Here is an 8501-nt window from a genome sequence, read left to right as displayed (position 1 = left end):
CAGGATATTAGAGGAGGGTTTTGCTTCTAGGCAGCCTGAGGACTACACCAGCAACTGTCTGGTGGCTTGCGGAGGGAGGTGGGCTTGGTGAAGGGTCCTGATGCAGGCCTGGAGGGCTGGTGAATGCTTTGGACAATGCCAAGCATTGATTTGTGTTCCTTTCGAGTGGTACTTTACGCTCTGGTGGTTGGCAAAGCCAGATCTCCAGGGTGTGTAGCTCTGTCTAACCCACCTTCTGTAGCATCCAGCAAATGCAATGACCCTCCTTCACCAGCCTGTTTCCCTGGCATGTCCCTGCACGGCACGTGTCCTTTCAAAACACAGCCCTGCTGCCATACGTGCCTTTATTGGGCTGCTCTTAAACCCATCGTGCATAAGCAGCTATGTTTCTGGAAGAGCTGTCTTGCAGTTGGTGTTCAGTTAGTAAACATAAATGCTGCCTTTTTAAAGGAGAGTAGCATGTTCCTATTTTTGGTAGTTAGCTAGTAGCTCTGGGAAATGCTTTATAATACTTCATAACTCTTCATAAGTGTTCAGGAGGGTTGAGCTTTTGGAGTTTGGGGCCCAAAGGGGTTATTTGATAAGCTGTTCTGCTATCGAGGGTGTCTTTCAGCTGGTTAATGATCTTCACTTGATGAGCCCAATGACTCGAGCTGGACAGAGGCAGTGTGTTCAGAGGAATTAACTGTTAGAGGGTGTTCTTATTTGCAAGTCTCTTGCAAGTAAGTGTGTCTCRAAAATGGGAACACAATATTTAATTACTCTTGTTGTTTGTGCCTTTTTAGCTTATTTAGCTCCAGAGGTTTTAAAGGCTTTTTCTTCTGGTAGAAATGTCACAGATCTTGGTTTCCCCCCACAGTTTGGCTAAGCTACCACATCTTCCTGGTAACTATGGAGGGACTTGCATTTGGAGCTCAGTTTCCAAACATGTGAAGTTCCTGTAGGCTCCCACCTTGGATACATGGAATGGGAGTTCCTTAGCAGAGAGGGCAGGCCTGAAGCTCACAGGGGAGTTTATTTGGAATTTCAGCTCTCCTCACTTGTAGCTGATAAGGATGTCCTGTGCTGGACCTGAAGTCCAAGGGATTACAAATAATCCTGTGCAAGTCCTGGGTGACTGCCAGGCAGCCTGTGCTATCAGTGTGATGGGATATTACAAATGCAGCTCATCCTTACGCCAAGGCTGGGGTGTTGTCTGGGGCTCGAGAGGTCAGTTTTGATGAAAGGATTAGAGAATCTGGGGCTAAAATGCCAGCTACAGGCAGATGGTCCTTCTCAGGGGTGCCACCAAAGCGGGASCTCGGCATTCCTGTGCCTGGCTGTGATGTCCTGAGTGGATAGAGCTGCACGGTGAGGTGGGATGAGCTGTGCTGGCTCTTGCCAGAACTGCTGTCCCCTTCCCATGAAKGCTGGGATGTGATGGAATGGCCCCTTCTTGGTGCCACTGCAAAACAGCAGCTACAGAGTGCTGACCTAGGTYGAGCTCTGGGTCCCTCTGAGCTCTAGACCAGCTAATCTCTGTATCTTGTTAGTAGGGAATTGCATTTATTCCAAGCTCCTATTCCAGTCTGCAGCTCTGCCTTGCTGCGGCCTGTATGAAATGGCTGTAGCTGCGAGGTGATGTCCCCATSGCGTCTTGTACCAACATCTGGTTTTAAAGGTTGCTTATACTACGTGTAGCTTCAACTCCATCTTGTGCTGGCTGCTTTCTGTCAAGAGATATAGGGGTATCACATGCTTAATCTCCTGCTGATTTCTCTGAGTCATCAGATAGGTTATGTTGACTCTCTCTAGATAGTTCAAACAGAGGGTGAAGAGATTTAAAATACGGACTTTAGGCCAGTTTGGTCCTTTCTGACCTAATTGTTCTGTATCAGTGGTGTAAAAGGGATAAGAAGCTTTTCCAGTTCAGTAACTGGGCCTTGCCCTGGGGATAAGGATCCTGCACGGAGGAGCCATAGGAGACCCCCTTCCAGTGCCACTGCTCCTGCTATGCTGCAGACATCCCAGGAGGAGGGCTGAGGGTGGCCACCCGTAGAGTRTAGGGAGCTCTTGAGATGCCATTGCAGGAGGTGAACGTTTTGGGAAACGTTTCTCRTACATTGTTAGCTATTCCGAGAATGTCAATAAGCTCCACCTTGCGGTACCTTCCCAATGTGTCCCCGCTCAGTCAGGTCAGATACCTTGGCATGGAGAGGCAGGTTATTAAGATGGGAAAACATGTGCGTGATGGAAGTGTGGGCTTGACTCAGGGCATGGCGTTTCAGCTCATCTCCAGCTGCACGGGGCAGTGATCTTTTCTCTGGGCTAGGATGGGCTGTTCTGGGCGCCGAGTGTCTGAAGGAGGAGAGGAAATGCATTAAATGGCTACTTAACTGGAAACTAGCACTTTTGATGCCATGTAGTGGTCCTCCAACATCTTCTTAAATACCAGCTTTGAAGAGGAGGACTATGTCAGCTGGTCCTAGCAACAGTTTTGTTGATAGCACCTTCCCACAAACACTGTCAAGGCCCGTGTGTGTTTATAGGGGTGTGTCGGTGGGAGCTGAGGACACGACCTGAGGTAGCAATTCCAGGGTGAGGAAGTGGCTTTGTGGAATTTAAAATAGAGTAGAAGGGATGAGAAATAGGACCAGAATTTTTTTTTAAACCTACTTGAATCTTCCTTTCATCCTAYTTGATTGAAAGCACACTAACAGTAACAGTAGTCTGGCTCTTCAGCTAAAGAACTTGTTTTTCTGATAAACTGCATTCTGGAGGAGTACAGACTCCAATACGATCCTCCTTTGCTCAGAATCCCAGCTCTTAATCTTGGAGGGGTTTTGGTAGCATTCTTGTCTAGGGGCTGCTAAGGAAGGTGTGGATGGTTTCTTGACCCCCTGTTTGCAGCCCACCTGCCTCTGCCCAGCTTTAAGTTCCTCATCTGTAGACACTGCTATYGCTCAAAGTTCAGTAAGAACAAGGAGAGCACCAAGAGCTAGTGAGACATTGCTGTGATACTTTTCATGGACATATGTATACAATGAAGGCCATTTATGAACTTTTATCATGCACAGTAATATATAAACATGGGAGAAATTGTCTGCTCCATGGGCACTGAGGGCTGCTTGGCAAGGTAAGCACGACCACCTAAGCAGAGATCAGCTCTGCTTGCTGGAGCCAGCAAGTCTCTCATTGAACCCAGCAGTTTTCACACTAAGAGGGTAAGTGTGCTTTTTATCTCTCATTTCTGTGCTGGGTGCCGTGCTGCACTGCAACTGTGACCGAGGTGCTGCCTGCCCCATTAACACCTGCACGGGCTGCGCAGCGCGTGGCTGAGCCTCCCGGGGCTGGGAAAGAGGGAGGGAGCAAAAGCAACCCCCAAGCTCGGGGCCAATGCTCTTGGATTTCTGGCTATAACTTAGCTCTCCTCCCTGGCTCCTTCTCTGACCTTGGTTCTGCCTGGCAGATAGKGAAGCCTTGAGCCCGCTCTTGCGCTTGAGAAATGGATGAGAGAGGCCAGGGGAAGGGGAAGGGAGAGGTGCAGTGTCCCCAGCCTGGTGGCCTGGGTCAGTCCTTGCCTGGGCTTGACTGGGATGGTCTCTGGCCTGGCTGGCTTGAGCCCTGGTGCTTTAGGCTGAAGCTGGGTGAGGAGCTGGGCCCTGCAGCTGCTTTTCCTACCTTGCTGGTCCTCGTGGAGCACTGTGCCCTGTGTGTGGCCAGGCTGGGACAGCAGTTTTCTGGGAGCGCTTGGCTCTGCCTTTGGAGAGCAGCAAGGCATGAGGATGTGGTGCAGCATTCCAGAAGGAGGGATTTTCTGGGCCTGTCCATGGATTGAGCAGTGAAGCCGCAGAGGGAGATGCGGGAAGGTGCAGGGATGCTGCCCTCCTGCTCCGGAGGAGAGCTGTCCCTGTGGGCAGCGCTGAGGCAGGCGGTGCTGAAAGCCAAGGGGCTCCTAAATGTCACGCTGCTCGTTACTTTCCTGTGCCCTGGGGGAAGGTGCAGMGTCTGAAAGCTTCAATTAGCATGAATCAACACCCCCTCTCCTCACAGAGAGAGGGCAGAAACGGAAGCTKATGGGGAGGTGCGAGTGGATCTGCTGCCTTGGGTGGCCAGCAAGGCTGTGCATGGAGATTCCCATTGGCACCAGGGCAGGACGCGGGACAGGGACCCTCCCTGCTGCCCCCAGCTCCACAGTGCCTGGGACAAGGCAGAAAGCGAGGGAGGCCTGATCACTATAAGGCTTTTGTTCAACTATGAACTCGTCATCTCTCCCTGGCACGGGGCAGAATCGCCGCGGTGGCGACGATCCGACGTGTGCAGCGTGGAGGCTTCCCCCTTCCCAGCCCGCGTGTCGGGAAGGTGACGGGGTCGGGGGGGATGCAGGGCGGCAGGGTGGGGAATCCCTGTGAATCCGTGCGTGGCTGGTCCCACGCACGCTGGGCAGAGCAGCCTGTGTCCCGCTGGGGAGACTCCCTGGCTGATAAACGGCACTGGGGCGCTGGGGACGGAGACRGGGGGGGCACGCTTGCAGTTTCATTTTGTGTTGATGAAAACATGATTAAGAGTTGTAATTAACTGATGAAATGGTGGCTATTTCTCTGCTCCCTCTGATTTATGTAGAGAGGCCGCCTGTGCCCATGGTTTCTGCTTACAGAAGCATTCTGCAGCAGCTCCAACTTTTTTGCTCTAACTTGGGCCTGGGAAGGGAGGCTGGTTCTGTGGCTGCAGTCACCGAGAGCTGCGTGGTGCCTCTCTGCACCTCCTGGGCTTGCAAAGCTGGAAAGCCGGGAGGTTTAACAGACGGGAAGGAGATTGATTGATCCCCTCTCAGTGCCTGTCTCAGCACTCCAGCATCTGTGTGACAGCAGCTGCTGAGCAGCAGGACGTGGAGAGRGGAATGCAGCCTCAGCAGCAGCCACCAAAGCACTGGGGTGAGTTGCCCATCTCTTTGGGTAGGATGAGGTTTCTCTACATCAGGAGTSAACTGTCCAGCTTAGGGCCGAGCCTCGGGGACTAGGGCTGCTTGGTGTGCTCAAGAGGGAGATGTTGCCTGGGGCAGCCCTTGGATTGCCGTGTTGCTCTGTGCCCATAGAGACCTGTGCGTGGGACGTGAGCCTGCCCCACATCGCCTAGGGTGGGAGCTGAGCAGGGACCCAGGCTCTGTCTCGCCTGCGCCGTTGGTCACGGTCAGGACATGGTGCCTGGGAGTAGGAGTGCCCACAGAAGTGAACTTACCTATTTGAAAATCCGAGCGGCGTGCAAATTTAGGAATAACGGCAGAGGGAAGGGAGCACAGCAGAACACTGAGCACATGAYGTCTTAAAGCGTTGGGCAAAGGTGAGTGAAATGAGAAGCAAATTTCTCTGGTTTACTCCAGCAGGAGGGCAGTATTTGTCCCTACCAAAAAAGATGCAAGTGGTGCTTCTGGTGCATGTGCTCAGGATGGCCAAACTGGTGCTCTGTGTCCACYGATGGCTTTGCCTCCAGCCATCAATGGTTAAAGTGGGTTTGAGGCTGGGAGGAGGGAGCAGCTGAGCTATATTTCTTGTTTTCCTGCTTGCATATGTGTGATTAAAAAAAAAAAAAGTGACTCTCCATTTCTCTAAGGGTACCTGATGAGCATTAAAAATACAATTGCAGGAATAATCAGGTCAGACTTCAAACAAACCTGAGGAAGCAGATCTGTTGAAGAAATAGATACCACTGTTATGTCATATTTCTCTGAATAGATCTTCAAAGCTGCCCTTCCCAGCGCTCAAATCAAGGTTGTTTTTCAGCCCGGGGACTGAGCCCCATGGTCTTCTCGCGAGTGACCRAGGCCTCCTGCAAGGGAAGGAAAGGGAAGGAAGGCAAATCCTCAGTGCAGCTCTATGGGACGGAGGGTGGACGCATCAACACGCTCTTGCTGCAGCTCTTCCTTCCATCGAGCCACGAGTATGTGTGCTGCTTGCCAGGGGGGTGTCAGTGCACGTGTAAGCCCTGTCCTGCCTTCAACAACCATTAAGACAACAATCATAAATAAGTCTAGATCTGTCTGGATCACTGCCCTGTGCTCTCCGTACCGCTCTCTGCAACCTGCCGTGGTTCTCGGAGGTGCGAAGGCTCCTGCTGCACAGGCCTGCGGAGTGGATGCATGTTTCCAGCGCGGCTGTGCATGCGTGTTGGTGATGGGCGGAATGCTGCTTCCCTGAGGCTGCTTTGCTGGTTTTGGGGCTTTTGGCACGGTTCTCACTAGCTGCAGCTTGAGGCTTTGTTYCCCGTTCCTGAGGAGCCTCTTGCAGGGCTGGTGGGCAGTGCTCCTTGCAGCCCTCGTTGCAGCCCTGCCGCTGCTGCYGGCTGCAGAGGGCAGCAGAAGCYGCAGAACCGGGCGCCGCGGAGCAGCGGAGTCTCGGCCGGCCGCCCGGGATGCACCCACACAGCGCCCATCGCAGCGAGCCYGGCCCGTTCTCGGCGCCCCGTGTTCCAGGTGCTGCTCTCGCCTGTGCCGATCCCTCCCGGTGCTGCCTSCTGGCCTGGCAGCTGCCTGCAGCTTTGTCCCTCTGGCCTCGCATTGATCTCCATTGAGTCAGGCTCTTCTCCAAAGCCCYGAGGGGAGCCCGCACAGCACCGGGATCCACAGTTTGCAGAGCGAGCTTGCCAAGTAGCCCCGTGCCTGAACAGCCAGGGGTATCCCTTAGTAGCAGCCTTTTCCAAAGCGCTGCCCTTGACCTTTGGGAGCAGGGGGGTCTCCTCTGCCCCTTGCTTCCGAATGCTCCCTCAAGGAAAAGGCCCCGGTGAGCATGGCAAAATGCTGCCACAGCTGTGGCCCTCCTTCCCTTTCCTCTGCCTTTTAGGAAAGCTTAATCGCTAGCTATGCCCTCCCAAAATCAGAGTAATTATCCATGGTGTTCAACGCCATCCTGAAATGTCCGCTGGTGGGTTTCCAGCGTTTCCCTCTTGTCGGGCACTGTCCCTGTGGCCGGAGCTGGGCACAGCAGTGAGTGCATCCCCCTGCCCGGCGTTGGGACCCTCAGTGTTTGCTCAACGAGAGTGACAGCAGGTTTGCTGCTTCTACAGGTCACAGGACTCTCCTTTGCAAAGACTAATTGATATTAGCGGCCTTGRTAAAAGTGTGCTGTTAGTTGCAAACCTCTTTTTCTTTAGGGGAAATTTTGTGCAAGAATTGAAGCTAGTTCAAATGGGTGTTTTCTTGCTGAGAAATGGCCTCCTTGAAGTTTCTCCTCCATTTTCACAGGACAAACTCGTCTGTTCTGGTTTTGTTTTGYGCTCAGCCTTGCCCGGCTGCCCTCCTTTGCAAGGCCTCAGCACGCAGAGCTCCTGCCCTGAGCTCGAGCCCAAGCAGCCAGCTGTGCAGGTCAGGAGAAGCCAGAGGCTTCTGCCTGCCATGAAACCATCCTGTGTAGAGCGACGGGGAAGGAGCAGCAAGTGCCTGGCGTGGTCTCCTTCCTCGGCCAGAAGCAGCTTGCAGCTCACAGCCCTGCTAGACATGTTCTCCCATGGGAGAGGTTCGTGGTGCGCTCTGAGCTTGCTGTGCACGGGTGCCTGGAGCCTCTCCAGTCCTGCCCTTCACACTCACTCACCAGGCCCTTCCTTCCTTTTTTTCTTATTTAAACAMGAAAACAGCTGATAAAGGAAAAGAACACTTTGGTTTTTAATTCTTTAGCCTATTTCTCTTCAGTGCAGCTTGTGACAGAAAGTTCTAGAACGTGAGACAAGGAGGTTTTTATAGGCACCTCTTTTCTTTCCCTGACCACTCCACTTTTTTCTTTTATGGMTATAGTTTTTAGAGGAAAGGAGTTACCTTTCTTAGAACAGCCTGTTTGAGAGGTCACACTTCCCTGTAGGCTGCAGAGTGAGTAGATTTCTAAGTACTTTGCTTACTGAATGTTAAGGGTTTCTTTTCAAACCGGGTGTTCTCTTCCCTAGTTCTATTGAAGTCTTTCTAGTGCAACTCTCCTGTTCCTCCTAGCTTCATCTTTAACCTTCTGCCTTCACCAGGCTTATTTACCTGCACCAGCCTGCTTGCTGCTGTTGCAGGGTGCAAGCGGTGGAGTTAAAGGCTCAAGAGTTTGCAGAGGTGAGAATGAAACCTGTCTATCCTACCTGAAACACCTGCACCCCCCACACTGTGCAAACATATTATGGCAGTGCAATTCCCTGGCTCCCTTCGTGGCTCCTCTCCAGAGCTCTCCTGCCTCCCTCAGGACATGGGATAACCCTGTACTCACGTTCAGCGTGGCCCTTTAGTTGGGTTTTGCCTTTGTGCCCATTGTGGGACCTGCTTCTTTGCCTACTCACGTGCTGCACAGTTGTACTCATCAGTGTCGTAYCAGATTGCTTCACACATGGTAATGAACTTAATTTCCCAACACCCTTACTGGAAGGCAAGTTATTTTTATCATCTCTTTTACATTTGTGGGAATTGACGTGCGGAGCTTAAAGCGGAAAAGCAGTGAATGCTCTTGGCTGTCGATGTGAATATATCCCTGTTCAGGGTTTGGGAATACTTAAACCCAGAG

Source organism: Nothoprocta perdicaria, unplaced genomic scaffold, assembly GCF_003342845.1.
Source record: "Nothoprocta perdicaria isolate Ctin4 unplaced genomic scaffold, notPer1 scaffold_17, whole genome shotgun sequence".
In the NCBI taxonomy this organism is placed as follows: Eukaryota; Metazoa; Chordata; class Aves; order Tinamiformes; family Tinamidae; genus Nothoprocta; species Nothoprocta perdicaria.
The sequence above is the reverse complement of the archived record's forward strand: the minus strand, read 5'-3'. Positions refer to the sequence as shown.